Raw genomic sequence first — 18,679 nt, forward strand, 5'->3', positions numbered from 1 at the left:
TGGCAAACTGGTCGGTTGCAAAGTTTGCTGAAGGTCCCTGAAAACGAAAAAAAAAAAAAAAAAGGATGAAGAATTCCTCTCATCTTGTTTTACTTCCTTGGGAGCTTGACTTTGTAACCATGTGGCAGTATTTTCTCTTGGTCTCTGCCAGCCAGCGAGCAGGAATTTTGGGGTTAAGGCCATAGCTTTAAAAATCATGTTGAGCTTTGCAAGTTCAAATTTGGGGCTTTAGACTTCTTCTGGGAACAGCAATGGAAACTGCCCAGTGCTGTAGCTTAGTAGCTAAGGCTTTGTCTTTTCATAATGATGGCCTGAGTTCAGGGTTCAATATTTAGCTTAGGAAATGAGTCCTTCCTGCTTTGATATCCATATGACTTTTGCCCTGTGTTGATTGTCTTCCCTTCCATGAACAACTTCTGACTTCCTTTCTTGAATTTTTCTTTCTCTGAGCATCTGGGAGGTCACCTTTGGTAAACCACAAAAGCCAGAAAAGTTAGGTAATAAAAGAATTAAAAAGGTTCTTTTTTAAAGTGCTACGGTTATAAGTCAGCTTAATTAAGAAGTAGATATCCAAACTATACATATATTTAGAAGGACTTTATGTTATTTTTTCTCTTCTTGAATCTCATTTTTCTGAAGAAAAAAATGTTTTTTTTTTCCTTCTCAGTTGACTGAATTGTTTTTCTCCATTCTGTCTGCCATTCTTGATGCACACATAAGAGGATAGAAGAGAATTTCTAACAGCTTGGGACTCCTGGGGAAAAACAGAGGAGGCACCACAGACCCTGTTTTGGGAAAAACCTTTGTTTTCCTCATGAAACCCCAGGATTTAAAGTAGATAAATCCCTCTGAAAATCTAAGGCTCTGTTCCATTTTGCATTATCTGACATTTTTGACTATTGAGAGAATATCAGAAATGACTCTGATTATGAAAGAGCTTTGGTGTGTAATGACTAGCTGGAAAATATACTTTTAGGAATGTCTAATGGCAGTTATGGGAGGAAACTCTTCTCTTTGCACATTTGGAACAGAGAAGCCATGTCCTCGGCCACCCAGAAAGTATGGAAATGTGCCCACCCCCCACTGAGAGACAAGATTTTTACAGGAGATGGGCTGATTTTCTTTGGGGGGAATCAAGGATCTGCTATAAAAATGGGATCTTAATTTTGGGAGATTTGTTTTGCCTTCTACTTGTGCCTGCTTATTAAGTCATAGAAACTGCATGCCTTAAAGAAAGACTTGAAACTGGCAAATGAAAAATCTTGCAAGCACTGGATCCTCTTCTGCTACGTATTTATATGTGTTGTATGTGTGATATGAAAGAGCTTTGATTAATTGGCTTAAAAATAGTAGGCACTTAAATATATTGTCAGAAAAATAAAAACTGTAATGCCTTTTAGTTCACTTGATTTTAGGAAGCTTTGGGAAATAAAGACTTTTTAAAGATTATTGATTGTGCTCACCTTGGTAGCATATATATTAAAATTAGAATGATACAGAGAAGATTAGCATGGCCCCTGCAAAAGGATGACATATAAATTAAGACATTCCATATTTTTTCAAAAGATATCTGATCTCATTGGTAATCAGAGTAATACAAACTTAAAATGAAGTTTTTCTCCTCATTAAACTGGCAAAAATCTAATAAATTATTAATATTTATTATTGGTTAAGATGTGAAGAAATAAGTACTTTCAAATACTGCTGATATAAAAGGTAATTTGACAATATCAACATTTAAAATATGAATATCAACAATTCCACTTCTAGGAACCTGTCTCAAAATCTTCACATAATATATCCAGGCAAAATTTCTAACATTTTTGAAAGTAGATGTGGATTACCGTGGTTCTCAGCATTAATGTAGACTTAGCCTAGTTTGTGGAAGTAGAACATAACTTTAATAATACTCCCTCCAGATTCTGAGAGAAAGCTGTTAGATTCAGACTAAAAATTATTAAAGCGTTATTAACTTATTACAGATAGGTACAGTACAGAGGTACTACATAAAGTACTTTCCAGGAACAAATTTATTTAATCTTCATAATAATTTGGTAAGGAAATTGAGGCAAGGAAAAGTTAGAACAAAGGTAAATTGGTAAGTGGATAAGTTGATGTTCATTCTTAATATTGGGTTCACTGTGAGATAGTCATTCGCAGGACTTGTTTCTCAAGACACAGGTCACAGAAACCCCACTGATAAAACAGGATGTGGTAAAGAAGCCAGCTGAACCCAGCCACAATCAAGAAGACAACACTCATTATAATTCACCAGCACCATGACAATTTACAGATGCCATGGAAACTCCTGGAAGTTCCCAGTATGGTCTAAAAAGAGAAGAAATTCTCAGTTCCAAGAATTCCCAGCCCCTCTCCTGGAATATTCCTGAATAATCTACCCCTTGTTTAGCATTTAATCAAGAAATAACCATTAAAATATTCAAGCAGCAGCCCTTGGGGCTAAACTTGCTTTCATTTTAAAAAATTAAAATTAAAGGTTATTGGTAAAATAAAAATGTCTTCAAAAATTAGACATTTAGTCCAAATTTTCCAGATCAGATATTAGGTTTGCTAAATGATTTAAGGTTATAAATTGCTTCTTTGACTTTTGAAAATTGTTCAACTTACCTGCTTTGAACCTATTAGAGTCTAGGTAAGTCCTAGGGACATGTGGAGTTAGCCATGCCTCCTAGATGTGCTGGAATGAGTCAAACTTTATCTGGACTTCTGTCTGATGCCCTAAGCTCCACACCTGGTACATAATCAGAATCACTTACCAGGTTTTTCACCAAAGTAAAAGTTTCTGCGTTAATAGTGGAACATGTACTTGAGACTACTGGAAAAAGTTTTACATGCAATGTATGTAAGGAAAGTAAAATGTGTTTTTGGGGAAAGATTATAAGAATTAATGAGAATGTAGTTTTTTTTTTTTGATCTAGTTTAGAGGGTGGATTAGTCTGTTCTCACACTGCTATAAAGAACTGCCCAGGACTGGGTAATTTATAAGGAAAGAGGTTTAATTGACTAATGCTTCTGCAGTGCTGAGGAGTCCTCAGGGAACTTAAAATTGTGGTTGAAAAGGAAGCAAACATGTCCACCTTCACATGGTAGCAGGAGAGATAAGCGCATAGCAAGAATGGGAAAAGCCCCTTATGAAATCATCAGATCTCATGAGAGATCGCTCACTATGATGAAAACAGCATGGGGAAACCATCCTCATGATCTCCCACCAGGTTCCTCTCCCAGCATGTACGGAGTACAATTCCAATTACAATTCAAGATGAGATTTTGGGTGGGGCACAGCCAAACCATGTCAGAGGGTTAAAGGATTCTTCTAAGTTGAGTTGGGTATAGCTGAAAGTTTGAGTAAGCTATGGAAGCTTTGTAAAAAATGGATCTTGTAAAAGAAACTACGTGTGTGAACATATTGGCTAAAGTTAAAGAGATATTATTCAGCTTTCTCATAAACTGAACATTGGAATAAAAGCACAACTGAGTTTTCTTATAGCAGTAATCTGCTCTGCTCTTTAACAAAAATTTGTAAAGAGTTATTAAAATATTAAAATTGACATATTAAGATAATTTAGATAATTAAATTAAGATATTAAAATTGAAAATATTTGTCTATAAGGTTTTATTAAAAATTGGGGTTGACATTAATGGTACATCAATGCAAAGGGTGAAATTTGGCTTTAACTCTTGAACAAAGTTTTCATGTCAAATCAAAAAAATAATTTTAAAAAGTTTGCCTTTAGAATAAACTGAAGAAAAAATAAGAGATAGACAAGACACAAATTATTTGGAAAGCTAAGTCTTCTATCGGTGAGTAAAGGTTTTTGTCTTCTAAAATTTTTGAGTTATCATTTTGGCTAAATTAATTAGTTATGGTGACCTAAAATTCTACTTTATAATATCGAGTGTTTTAAACCTTTGATATTTTACAAACTTTTGAAAATTAAATTTAAAATTATGGCTTATTCTGACATAATTAATCTTTAGATATTAGGTCCCTAAAGTCCAAAAAGGACATGTTTGGCATGTTTGGTATAAAAATCATACAGGGAACATTGTCAAATATGAGCTGGTGTTTGGATTTCTTTGGGCTGTATTTGTATAAATGTTATTAGTGTGTGTTTCAAAAGTATGGGAAACTCCTTTAATTCTGATATGACTTAGTGTATGTTTTTAATAGTTTTAATTGTTATGTATAATTGTTGTATGCCACAGAAGTAACCCAAGTTCCTGGTAATTTAGGCTTTAATAGTGGCTTTCCTAAGGCTTTTTGTCATCCACAGACAATTGTCCTGTTTTGATCCTCTTCAAGAGATGGTTTGTAATCAGCTATAGAACCTTGATAGACACTTTTGAATGCAGTTTCTGATAACTTTGGAGATTGTGACATTAGAAAAAAAAACTTTCAGGACTCTCACAGAGAGCTGAAATGTTCATTCATGAATATCAAGTTGAACAGGAGTTAACTGCATTGACTGAATGAATAGAAAACTGAAGTATTCTTTTCTGACTTTTTTGCTTAAAATGTTGCTGATCTGATTTTTTTTTTCTTTTTTTTTTGGAGCCAAGAAAACTTTTTTTTTTTTTTTTTTTGAGCTATTGACAGCTTTTAACAATTGAGTAAGTTACACTCCTGTGAAAAAAATTTGGAGCATATTTATTTCACTCTGCATTATTTCTCCAAAATTTGGAAACTATTTTTGAGTATTCTTAACTTATGGCCATATAATTATTTGCATAAGGACAGTAAGAATCTGTTTTCTTTTGTAACAGGATTCAATTGTAGAAACTGGTTATTTTACCAAGGCTTTGACCAGAATGGTGTGCTTTCCTTTAAGGAGTTAAATTTGACTTATAGAGCCAATAAAAGCCTCTTGGGAAAACTGGCCTCATACCTTGTCTCCACTGTCCCTGTACAGGGTTCCTCACTTGTGATAATAAAGAATGTCACTTTCTGACAAGCTCAGGAGCATCAAATTATCTTGGGACCTTGATGGATAAATAGGAAAGCAATTTACCCAACTCATATAGATATTTGTTGGTGCAAGTTGATGGCTGGGCTCAGCTTTAAAAAAGGTGTTATCTGAGATTCGTTATGGAACAAAATTCCATCAACGCCAGTTTAAAAGAACCTATAGGGCAAGTAATTATTCTTGCTGTGCTTTATACAAATAATCAGGCCAAGTATAATAAGAGTACAGTTTATTTTGCAAACGAATCATTCCTAACATGGTTTGTCTTTAGTAAAAATGGGAAATTGGAGAGAGTAAAAATATGTTACAAAAATTGTGGTACACTTGTTATTAGAGTCTATTTTCAAACTGTTGTTTTTTAAGTTTTTTCCTGAAATTTAGATGGACTCTGCTTATTCCTATGAACCAACCACTGATTTCTGGCTACTGCTCAGAAGAAACAAGAGGGATGGGTAATGTAAATATCTGGAACAATATTCTAATTCTGGGCACACATTGGAATCAGCTGGTGACCTTATATCTGCTTACTTTCAACAAATGCCCAGTTTATAGAAAGCCTTCTTATTTCATTTACTTGGGGTAATTTTTGCTTATTTTACTTTACTGTTGTGGACTATATTGCTGTTGTACTGTTTGTGTAGGAATGCAGTATAAGCTTATTGTATGTTTTCTTAAATTGAAGTTATTAGTCTTTTAGATATTACCTTTTGATTGAACTCCCAGTTATAAATGGCCCTCGCCATACCTACACTTCCTGACTGAGCTCCTCTCTACCCTAAATACCAGAAACCCTAATGGTTAGTTAGGCTGAAATACCATCATCATTATTCAGACTGAAGAAAATAGAGAAGGTGAATATTCATCCCTCTACAACACTTAGGATTAAGGGTTCCCTTGTAAAAGGGAGGGGGGAGATGTGATCAGAGATGTTTTAACCAGAGCAATTCTATCTCGAACAGCAACTGGGTAAAATAAGTCTGTGACCTGCTGGGCTGCACCACCAGAAAGTTAGGCATTCTACGTCACAGGAAGAGATAGGAGGTTGGAAAAACAGGTCATAAAGATTTTGCCAATAAAACAGATTTTGGTTTTAAGCCAGGCAAAAGAAGCCAGGCCAAATCCACCAAAACCAACATGCTGACGAAAGTGACCTCTGGTCGTGCTCACTGCTCATAATACACTAATTATAACTCATTAGTATGCTAAAAGACACCCCCATCAGCACCACGACAGTTTACAAATACCATGGCAACATCAGGAAGTTATCCTATATGGTCTAAAAAGGGAGAAACCCTCAGTTCTGGGAATTGCCCACCCCATTCCTGGAAAACTCGTGAAAACCCCTCATTTAGCGTATAATCAATAAATCAATAAATAACCATAAGTATACTGAGTCGAGCAGTTCAGGCCAGTTCCTTGCCTATGGAGTAGCCATTCTTTTGTTTACTTTCTCAATGAACTTGCTTTTACCTTACTCTATGGACTCGCTCTAAATTCTTTTTTGCAGGAGGTCCAAGAACCCTCTCTTGGAGTCTGGATTAGAACCCCTTTCCAGTAACACTAGTGCCCAACAAATTAGCTACTGAAAAGTGGTTAATTTTGGAGTTTATTAAAAGATAAATAATTAAAAAGATTTATTAATGTCTGGATAGTGAATTGATTTTAATGAAATTTTTTTAAAAGGAATTAGTTGGAATGCTGTAAAATAAGTTAGAAATGGTTATGTTAAAAAAAAAATTAACAAGTTAAAGTAAAACAGAGAAAAAACTCCCTAAAACCAAAATGAAAAAGAGGTGAGAAAGAAAGTTGTTTAAACATCAGTGCACTTTAGTTTGTTGGGAATGAACGGCACCTTTGCTGCTTTCTTCTCAGCAGTTCTCCTGGTATTCATTGAGGCCTGTGCTGCAGCTAAGACCTAGATACTTACGATTGAAATCAGTTTTGCAAAAAAATGACAGTGAGAGAAATCTGACCTCACTCCATCTTGCTTCTTACCTCCAGGCTCTCCTCATTCATTTCTGAGCATAGGCTAAGCTAACTATGGGAAGAATTTAAACACGGTGTTTGGAGTTGCTGAACTGAAGAAGCCTCAAGGTCTCTCTGACCTCACCCCCAATGCCCACCATCTCTCCAAAAGCACAGGTGTTTATCTGCCTAAGATCTAGACCCACCAAGGAGAAAAAATTTTCTTCCTCTCCCTGTAAGACCAAGTATATAACCACACCTGAAAGGACCCTTTCAATAAATAGCATACAAGTTAGTATCTATTCTGTGATCCACTTACTCTCCCTAGCACTGTCCTCCACAACATTTTGCTTCTCCTCACTCCCATCACCTCTTTTGCCAGGATGCTGTGTAAGCCACGTTGAGGGCTGGTGATCATTCAGTGGATCTCCTGACGTGTATGTGTTGTACTGGCCCGAGCATAGAAAGTCAACACCAAGACAAAAGTATGCCAAATTGCACTGTCTTTATTGCCAGCAGCCATGGAGGACTCACATCTCCAACCTGTGGCCCCGAAAGGAGGGTGTCAAGACCTTTTATACCCATAAAACCACCTCGGGGGTGAGGGTGAGGGGCGAGGGTGGGGGTGAGGGGCTTCAGAGGTTCTGAGGGCTAGTGGATTCTGTAAATCACCTCCTGGGCAGAGATGAGGGTGAGGGGCTCCGGACACTCCAAGGGCCAAGGGACTTTTGACATTCTGATTGTTACTTAAGTGGTTCACAAAAGTCAAGATTAGCATTTGTTTACACATTGTCTGGGTAGGGTGGAAATTACAGACCTTAATTACTTATTCACATTTGGGTTATAGAGAGCAGTTTCAACAGAAAGCTGAGGTATGGTTGAGGTATGCAGTTTTATGGGGCTTTTACCATGTCACATATGCAACCGCCTACTGGGTTCTTCTTACCTGCTGCCCAGGTGGAGAAAATCTATCAAGGCGGGGGAATTGCAATCCAGAAAGTTTTATTCAGATAGAGTTGGCTAAATGGGATACAGGAGTTTTATTATCCTTAAATCATCCTCCTCGAGAATTTGAAGGCAAGGGCTTTTCAAAGATAGGGTAGAGGATGGGAGGGGGTTGGGTTAGGCAATGGGTGCTTGCTGCTGATTGGTTGGGTTGCAGTCATGGGGTGTGGGAAACGATCCCTATGCTTGCTGAGTCACTTCTGATTGGGGCTACAGGTGTGGTCAATGGATCCAGGTGGAACCATTGGTTGTCAGATATGCAAAATATCTGAAAAGACATCTCAAAAGGCCCATCTTAGGTTCTACAATAGTAATGTTATCTGTAGAAGTAATTGGGAAAATTGCAGATTTTGTGACCTTCAGAATAATGGCAGGTAATTGTGTATGTCTATACCTTAGCGGAATTCAGTCTTCTCTTACCCTCCTATCCTTAGCCTAGTGGTCTCTCATTACCTTTACAAAGGCAGTTGAGTTTTGGGGAAGGGCTGTTACCATTTAACTATAAACTAAATGTCTCCCAGAGTTACCTTGGCCCAGGCCTAGAAATAACTAAGGGCAGTTTGAAAGCTAAAGGCAAGATAGGGGTTGGTTAGATCAGATCCCTTTCACCGCGATAATTTTCTTGCTGTTACAGTTTTTGCGAAAGTGGTTTCATATACATATTAAATAAATGTGTGTGCCTTCCCTCCAGTGAATCTGCCTTTTGCAAGTTGGTTTTTTAGTGAACCTTCAGGGGCAAGGAACTTGGCTCCTACAATATCACATAATCTAATGGAAATAGATAATTCCTTAAAATGTTATAGAGGCTAAGGGAAAACTTCCCTTTCATCCTCTGAAAGTGTGCTGAAAAATCAACGGAAAAAGGCAAATTATTAGAAAAAAATATGCACTTTTTTTTTTTTAACATGCACAGGGAAAAATCACAACATGATTATCTCAGCCCTTCAGTGGGGTACAGGAGTTTTTATGTATCCTTTGTCCTAAGGTATGGAGGATATAGGAATATAGACAATTCTTTTGAAGGACAGTAAATGATGATTAAGGAAAATGGACAAGGGAGACAGAAATTAACTTGTAAATGATTCTCTTTGGAATTTGAATCAGCCCAGAGGCAGGCATTATCTTGTGAAAAAGTCCATCTAAGTGTGTTTGCATTCTTCTGTCTTCTTTTCTGCTATAGATAACGATAGTTCAGGGAGGGGAGAGAAGGCAGTTATGTTTCTTTTGGTAAGAAGCTGTTTTGGTCAGATAAGAAAATTTCAGAGAGAGAGAGAGTTCCTCCCTGTGCTCATGGGGAGGAACAAGGCAAGGTTAAAAGGACCTTGATTCTTAGGCTTATTTCTGAGGACTTTAAATTTTCAAAAAATATACAGCATGTCTAAGGGCCATATTTTGGAGAATTGTTTTCTGCACCCCAACCATGTCTAAGACTTATATATGAATGAGAGTTAATACTGGTAGTTCCTGGCCAAGTTTTGCCCTTGTAGAGATTGAAATCAAAGGAAATTTCAGGCAGATAAATGTGTAAAGCTGTAGGCTCTAGAAAGTAGTTTTTTAATCACCTGAGGAGTTCATCTTGCCCACTTTTCAGAAAAGCGAATGAACTGGGAACAGTAGGTTTTCACAACAAAGAAGAGTTGAATAATCAGAGGCATAGCTGAACAGAATGTTGGGAGGAATTACTCAAATCAGCCTCCCCAAGAACCCAGAGGCTAGAGTTTTATGGATAGTTTGGGGTCTAGGGGATGGGTGCTATGATTGGTTGGGTGTTGAAAATAGATGCTCAGTGCCACAAAGAAAAATTAGCACTGAGACAAAAGATCTTTCAGCAATGCAATTTTTACTTCCTGGACTGCAAGACTTCGCTAGCCAACATACCAAGAGAGTACAATGAACAAAGGAAAACACACAAATTTATTCCTTATGCATTTGGGGTCATCCTTACTTCTGTGTCTGATCTCGATTGGTTGGAGCCAGACTTCACAATCTAAACTAAAACCCTATAGGCTAAAACCTTAAAACTTTTCTAAACAGGTAAAAGCAATGGAGAGCTGGGACATACCCGTGAGCAAGTCCAGCACAGATCTTGGTGAAAGTACAAGGATATAGAAATGTACACATTCCCGTAAGCATGACATGTCCAACAGCTACATAGAATAGCGCTTAATAAAAGAGTTATTAGTGTACTTACGATTTATTCTTTAACAAGAAAAGGAACTTTTGTACTTCCCACGTTGGGGATGAAATCATAGGGATTTGAAAAATGGTCCTTGTGCGCTGAGCAGTCACTGTGTAGGAGCCATAGGAATGGTTGAGGTTGAGCCATGAGTCACAGGTCCAGGTGGGGTCAGTCTCCAGGATGAAAAAGTCTGAAAAAAATCTCAAAATACCAATCAGAGGTTCTACAACAGGGATATTACCTATAGGAGCAATTGGGAAAGTCATAAATCTTGTGACTTCTGGACACAAGATGCTGGAGCAGTAAGGGATTATGGAGAAGTAAGCTGGGGAACAATTGCTGATTATAATTTAACCATGCCAGCATTTTAGCAGAATTCATGTCCCTTCTATAATCCTAATCTCCTGGACTTTCATTAGTTTTACAAAGGTGGTTTAAATCCCTAACCGAGGTGAGGGTCAGTTTTAGGGTGGGACTATTACCATACTTGCTTCAAAGTTAAACTACAATATAAACTAAATTCCTCTCATCATTAGGCTGGCCTACAGCCAGGAATAAGTGAGGACAGCCAACCTGTGAGGCTAGAAGCAGGATAGAGTCAGCCATGCTAGACTTCTCTCTGTTGTAGTATTTGCAAAGGCAGTTTCAATGTGATTTGAGTTGGCCTTTAGAATAGATGGGTAACTAGGAGGGTCTTAAGTAAGGATTTTTTTGGCTAGTTACCATTAATCTGCTCCTAACTTTTTGAGGATTCTTGTCTCCCTGCTTATTTAAAAGCAAGGCAAACCAGCAAAGGTAACAAACATACACAAAGCAAACACCTTAAAATCTATAGCAATATTTGGGAGGCTGAGGTGGGTGGATCACCTAAGGTCAAGAGTTCAAGACCAGCCTGGCCAACATGGTGAAACCCCATCTCTACTTAAAATATAATAGAATTACCCAAGCATTGTGGTACATGTCTGTAATCCCAGCTACTTGGGAGGCTGAGGCAAGAGATTAACTTGAACCTGGGAGGTGGAGGTTGCAGTGAACTGAGATTGTGCCATTGCAGTCCAGCCTGGAAAACAGTGAAACTGTCTCAAACAAACAAACAAACAAAACAACCAATAGCAACAAATAAATCTTACATTAAGCTCCTGTTATAACCTAGGTCATTTTCCAGAAAGAAATTTAGTAGTTGAAAATGGCATAATCTCTCCCTGTTTAAAATATGTGCCCTAAAACTGAGGCTTTTTCATCTGACCTCATTTCCCTCAGGAAATAATCATCTTCAGACCTGGCAGAGGTTTTGGCTACAACCAAAATGTCAATATCATTCTTCATTATACCTTTATTTTCTGTTCCACTGCTTTTATTTTTTCTTTTTCTGCCTCCAAATAGTTTCTCTCCCTCTCATGTTGCATCTTTTAATGCTGCATTTGGTTTCACAGTATACTACCTCATCGTCCCTCACACTCTCTTGGTTAAGTATTAACTCAGTCAGGATCTAGTAGGACAGCTGTTTGTTCTATTCCCAACATTCGGACACATTTGTCCTCTCTGCTCTAGGAGCTAAGCAGTACTTATCTGGTTTCCATCACCCATAGCACCTTGGCATGCCCTTTCAAATGCCTCTTTCTCTCTCTCTCTCTCCTCTACCTGCAAGTCATTGAGATAATTGACTTTTTTAATTTTTATTTTAGCTGTAACATAAATTTTACTCCTTAAAGAATGTGACTGCCTGACTGGTTTTAAATGATGTTAAGGTGAATGTAATGACAAGCACTCACAGTAGGAGATGACATGGGGTGAATGGTGGGGAGTAGCAATTTCCATTTCAGTGAACAACATAGAATGGGCTTACTCTGAGGGAGTGACTAGAATAGATATTCCCAAGCACCTCTCGAGAGTAAGAGATATGGGACACAGAAGAGAGAAGCAAAGAGAAGGTCATGGAGTATCTATTGTAGGGATGGAGACAATTGCAACAACAAAAAGACCAACGATTGTATAAACTAGTGAAGGAAATACTAAGCCTCTGGGGTCTGAAAAATCAACTTTGTGTCCTGGATTTACTGTTTACTTGCTGCGTAACATTGAGCAAGGTCAGGGACTGTAGCTCAGGTTTTGGTGGGGACAGATGGCAGGATGGGTGAGGATGCAGAAGGTGAGCCCTTAGATAATGTAGAGGAACTCTGTGAGTTAAAATAAAATTTTGATTTCGCTAACCACAAAATAATCACTATGTTAGAGTACAGAGAATGTATATGATGAGTCAGAAAGGAATTAGAAAACAAATTAATAGGTTAGTGAAACAACCTAGGACCCATGAGTAAGACAATAGCAGTGGTAGTAGCAGAGATGGAGAGATAGATAGATAGATAGATAGAATTACATGTATATATAACCATACATGTAACTACATATTGGTTACATATTATGTTATGATGTATAATTATATATGTAATTATATGTAGCTATATATAACATATATGTTATATATTATTACTATATAGAACATATATAACTATATATAACTATATGTTGTATGTTAAATGGATTTGCTTATATATAGTTATATGTATAACATATACCATATATATAGCTATATGTTATATATAGTTGTATAATATATAGTTATAAAACATATACTATATATGATATAGTATATATAGTTATATATATGACATATACCATACTATATTATATAACTATATATGATATCTATAGTATATGTCATATAACTATATATGATATATATAGTTATATGTCATATAACTGTATATACTATATTATATATATAACTATATATAACATATACTATATGTAGTGTATATATAGAGTGTTGAACATATATACTTTTCAACAGTGTACTGTTGAACGTACATATGACTATATATAACATATACATGTTATGAATATGGTACTTTATATATATATACACCATATACTATACATAGTAGCAGAGATAGATAGCAACCAATAGCAACAAATAAATATTCTCTATATAGCATATGTTATATATAGTTACATACAATTGTATATAGTTAAAAATTATAAATGCTGAAATATATTTATATGTAATTACATATAATTATATATAACATATGTATATAAATATTGTTAAATGAAATTTAGCCCAAAGGAGCCTCTTTACATATTTTAAAGATTCTTTATACATAGTGAACCATACTCTAACTGGATGCGTAGAACAGACTGCAACCTACTCTTGTGCCATCATCAAGTTTTGGTCAGGCAGCCCAACTGTTCAAACTGGTTCACATAGGATATATTTAATATGCACAAAATACCTTTAGATCAAAGAAATAACATTAGTGTTTAATAGCTCAATAGGGTATCTACAGTTAACAATAATTCATTGCACATTACAAAATAGAAAATTTGAAATATTCTCAACACAAAGAAATGGTAAATGCTTGGTTATAGATGTACTGAATATCCTGATTTGATCATTATACACAGTACACATGTATCAAAATATCATATGCACCCAGCCTGGAGTGCAGTAGATCTCAGCTCACTATAACCTCCACCTCCCAGGCTGAAGTGATCCTCCCACTTCAGCCTCCCAAGTAGCTGGGACTGCAGGTGCACACCACCATAGTTGGCTAATTTTTTGTATTTTTCATAGAGAAGAGGTTTTTCCATGTTGCCCAGGCAGGTCTCGAACTCCTGAGCTCAAGTGAATCTCCTGCCTTGGCCTCCCAAAGAGCTGGAATAAGAAGAATGAGGCACCACACTCAGCCAATTTTATTTTTAAAGAGAAGAGGATAATAAGAAAGGTATCTTCCAATAAAGACAAAAAAAAAAAAAAAATAGGTATCAGCTCTTGGAATCAGGAGACTTGAATTCCAGCCATGGTTTTCGTACTATTAAGTTATGGTCCTTGGATAAATGGTTGAGCCTCTCGGATCCTCCTCCTTCTCCCCACTACAATGAAGTCCTTGGGCTGCTCTTCAAGGTAACTTAAAAGTCATATATTTGTGGGAAAATAATTTTCTTATATGAACCCAAGTCTATCAAAAATTGGGAGTGAGTCCAAAAGGAAAAACAAATGATTATCAAGGTGATGTTATTTTTTGCATGCATACCAATGACGAAGAAGTGGTTAGGGCATTTTTCCAACACCTCTAGATTTATGGTGATACTGGGAATGCCATAAACAATTATGTGACTCTGTCCTGCATGCACTGTGGGGAAGGGACTCTCAGAGTTGTTCATTATTTTGAGATCTGCTCAGTGCTCCACTCATTTGATGAGATTCTCTGCATTCGGGCCTAGCCACACCTTTTTCTAACTAAGTAATCCACTTTATTATTATTTTTTTAATTTTAGCTACACTTTCTCTCTTTAAATATACTCTAAAAGTTGAGTTGGAAGAGGCAAGTTGAGGTGTGGGTACTCCCCTTCCCCTTCCCCTGCCCAGGTATTTGATTTCAGGCAAGCCAAGTGCTTAAGCATCAGCTAATTAGTCTTCCCTTTCCTCTCTTTTGCTCACCTTCTTTTCTTCTTTATTTTTTTCTTTCATCTCTTCCTCTTTCTTTTCCTTCCTACCTTCTTAGAAGATGAAAATCTAATTAAATATTGTGTACACCACCTGGGATGGGGGAGTGAGGACCTCCCTAAATCTTCTCCTTCACAAAAGTAACAAAAACACTACAAAAGATTGTCAAAATCAAGTTCTTCGGATTTCTGTAAATTAACCAAAGGCTTGCAATGTTTTGAAAAGTGTTTATGTTGAAGAAGAAAAAATGTTGAACCTTGGCAGTAACAATGGGCTGTTTGCCTTTTCACTTGTCGCAGTCCCATATCTTCTCCAATTGTACAACGACTTTGGAAATCAACAGGCTGTTTGCAGTTGGAGGGGAACGAACAATTTTGGACACCAAATGTAGTTCTCTTCCCTTAATGTATAGAGCACCTTTATGTGCATTTGTCCTCTATGGCATCACAAAGAACAAGAGTTTTGCAGTAGTTGTGATAACAAATCTAACACTCTAGTAGGAGACAGGCTGAGTAGAAAACCTCTCTGTTACGAATTTGAAAAATGTTCTCAAACCATTTAAAGATGTCCACAAACACTTTTTGGGGACAAAAATCACAAAACGCTTTCTCAAAGAGTGAAAATCTTAGGCAGGGTTGGCCATCTTGCTTGCTTGGATGTACAGAAAAAGTTATAGAAGGGGAAATTCGGGAGGTGGTTGTTGGGGGAACTAGCAGTCTAATTGGATTTATGATCCTCTAATTTTTTTTTTTTAATTTTTAAATTTTATATTTTTAAGTTTTGTTACAGTAGGTAGCAATCAGGTATGACCAGGGCAAGAGAAGGTTTCCCACCAACACACCTAGGCAACCATCAGGTGATGACCATGCAGTTGTTAACTGTTTCTCTAAAGTGATAATTGATCACAGCTGGCACCTGGGAACGGCAGCCTCCCAGTAGATAGAGAACACCTGAAACTGATCAGCAGCTTCCCCATAATGCCGCGGGAGTGAGAAGTAAGGCACGGTCCCAGAAGAATGCCAGTGTATAAAACGCCTAGTTAAGAGGTCAAAGCTGAGCTCTTGGTCCTCTTTTAAGTTTGTACTTTCTTTCTTTTTTTTCTTTCCTTCTTTTCCGTACTGTTCTAAAGCTTTTTATTTAGCTTTCTCTCCCACTCAGGTCTCTTCTTCTGCCTGTACCTTTCAGTCGAATTATTTCTTCTGAGGGAGCAAGAATTGAAATTGCCGCGGACCGGTCTGGATACGCCACCATTTAATCAAGGTAACTGGGATGTCTGCCACCGCTAACAGTTTCTTTACATTTCTTTTTTCTAAAAGCCAATTTCAGTAGCTATATCACAATTATTATCTCTTTAGGAACCTTTGAGCAATTTAACATCCAATATGGGAAATAACCCCACTGCTGAAGATGTAAGTTTAATTAGTATTCTATCTATTCCATTTACTAAACCATGAATGAAGATTTTCTTAAAATGAGCCTCCTAATCTCATGTAGTGTGGCAGAACTTATTGTCGGCTCAATTCCATATATTCAGACACCTTTTGTACATACATAAATGTGAATTTAGTCATGAGCTGTAGCATCACCTTTCACCTACTGCCATTCTTGCCTTTCATCCCTGTGCCTGGTTACATATGAGTGGGTAGTTCCTGCTCTAAACAGAAGCCTAGCCCAAATCACTTTATTTGCCTAATTTATGTCTTCTGGTTCAATTCACAGGAACAAACTCGGGTGTAAAACTTCGCTGCAAAAGGTAAGCTTTCTCTTTCCCAATAGTTCCCTCACCTACCAGGTACCCTGCACTTTTCCAAGCATTATAATTAAGATCCAATGACCCAAAATGTTTTCTAACTCTGTTTATAAGATTTCTCTTCACTCTAATATATTTGTGACACTTGTTCTGATTAGCTTTGCTATTCTTATTTCTACTATGGTAATTACTTTTATCATGCATTTTCATTGGTAGCATTCTTCTAATCGGGTAAAGATAACTCTTGAGAATTTCTTCTGAATTCCCACCTCCTCTGTCCTAGAAACCAAAGGGGTTTCTAGTCAAACTGGTAAGTTGTCTAATTTTGTTCCATTGTGACTGTAGAAGATACTTTGCATGATTTCTATCCTTTTAAATTTATTAAGTTTTGTTTCATGGCATATGATGTGGTTTATCCTGGAATTTCCCCATACACACTTTAGACATAGCATGTTGTCATTGGTGTAATATTCTGTAGATGTCGATTAAGACTAGTTGGTTCATAGTTTTGTTCTAGTCTCCTATTCCGTTTTTGATCTATCTTGTTCTACCCATTACTGAAGGCAATTTTCTATATCTTTATTTCTGTTTTTGCTGTTCACATTTTGGTGCTCTGTTACTAGGTAAGTATATATTTATAATTCTTATATCTTCTCGATGGATTAGCCCTTTTTTCACTATACAAAGTCCCTTTACCTCTAGTAATCATTTTTTAAAATTCTCTTATGCCTAATGTGAATATAGCCATTCCAGTTTTCCTGATGTTGCTGTTTATACAGTGTGGTTAGATGTTTTGAAGTGTTTAATTAGAAATATCTTTCTTTCTTCCTTCATGACATAGAATATGGAGGTACTATTCAAAAATACTTTTAAATCAAGTTACTTTTAATGTAGTGCAGTGTTTTTTTCATATGAATATTTTTTTTCAATTGAGATTCATAAAACCAATTAGGTCCCTATTTATCTCTGCTTGGCAACTGGCTACTAACTTCTCAGCATGAGGTTGAGAACAGCAGTACATGTTGCAGAGTGCTTTATGTGCAACGAGGAGGTTGAGTGCCTTGGTCTCTTTTCCTGTCCTCAACATTGTAACTGACAGTTCCAGGAGTTAGTGAACTGCATTAAGCCTGAAAGCAATGATGCTTTATCAGAAAGTGGATTTCCAAAAATAAGTTGTTTTCTTTCCTTTAATCATGTAGTTTCGCTGACTAAATAGAATAGTAGAGCATAGTAGTTAAGTTTGTCTGGGACTCAGAGGACATGGCTTCTGTCTTGCTTTTACCAACAGTGGGACTGCATTCATGTTACGTGGCTTCTTTGTGGCATCACCTCCTCCTCTGGGAAATGCTGGTCATGAATGCACCTCCTACATCAGTTGCAAAAAGGATTGAATCATGGGTGGTCAGTGATGGGAGGAAGAATAGTAGGAAATGCTGCTTTGGATGTTTTCTATGAGATCTCGCTGCAGGCCAATAGCTGTACAATGAAGACAACAACATTGCTTATTTTGAAAAGGTTCTGACAATTGAATAAGTTAACACAAAGAGTTTAAAGCAGTACTTAGTATATTATAGCCATGGGTTAGTTTTTAGAAATAAGCTTATATTAGACTATGACATTTATTACAATTCTTGAATTATTAGTAGGGGCTATTCACATTATATTATCTTTAATTTTATTTTCATAATGACCTTGTAAAGTATTATTATACCTTTCACAGATGTCAAAACTGAGACTCAAGCTCAGTGGAGTTCAGTTACACTGCATTACGCAGCACGTGGCCAAGACAGAATTAACTTAGTTGATTGACATGTGAGGTTGTGCTTTCTTTTGAACACTGACTGGAATAATTCCAGAAAATTCTATTTTCTATAATTGAAAATCAAAGCTCTTAACCACTGCTGGAAAACCACTCCTTTGAGTTAAGTCGAATTGAGAATCTTTTTTACTTAAATATGATACAGCCGATATGCAAATGAGCCAGGACTGAAGGTTCTACTAATGGCAGGGTGTTCAAATGGGTGCCCCACAGCACAAAGGGGCATTGGGCTTCACTTGGTTCTTAGCCACAGGGAGATGGAGTGCTGTGGGCCTGAGTGTTTTCCTAGAATAATTAATTCACTTTCTGTAAGAATCCAGGGACTTCTCGTATATTTTTCAATCATCTCTGTTTGCTCTGAAAGGCCTGTGTGCATGTTTGAGAAAATGTGTTTGGTTTTCATGTGGTGTCATTTTTATATAGGACCTTGAGGCTAAGCCATGATGGCTGCATTTAGTAAATAATGAGT

The 18,679-nt window shown here is 36.8% G+C and overlaps 1 non-coding gene across 1 annotated transcript; it reads left to right on the plus strand.

The window, feature by feature from the left end:
• Positions 1 to 1,455: 1,455 nt before the first annotated feature.
• LOC135277052 (U6 spliceosomal RNA) lies at positions 1,456 to 1,559 on the plus strand. Its single transcript, XR_010344663.1, has one exon. It is a non-coding gene; the product is annotated as a U6 spliceosomal RNA (small nuclear RNA).
• Positions 1,560 to 18,679: the final 17,120 nt, after the last annotated feature.

This window comes from Aotus nancymaae, unplaced genomic scaffold, assembly GCF_030222135.1.
Source record: "Aotus nancymaae isolate 86718 unplaced genomic scaffold, 86718_ANA_hifiasm-v0.15.2.pri h1tg000029l, whole genome shotgun sequence".
Lineage (NCBI taxonomy): Eukaryota > Metazoa > Chordata > Mammalia > Primates > Aotidae > Aotus > Aotus nancymaae.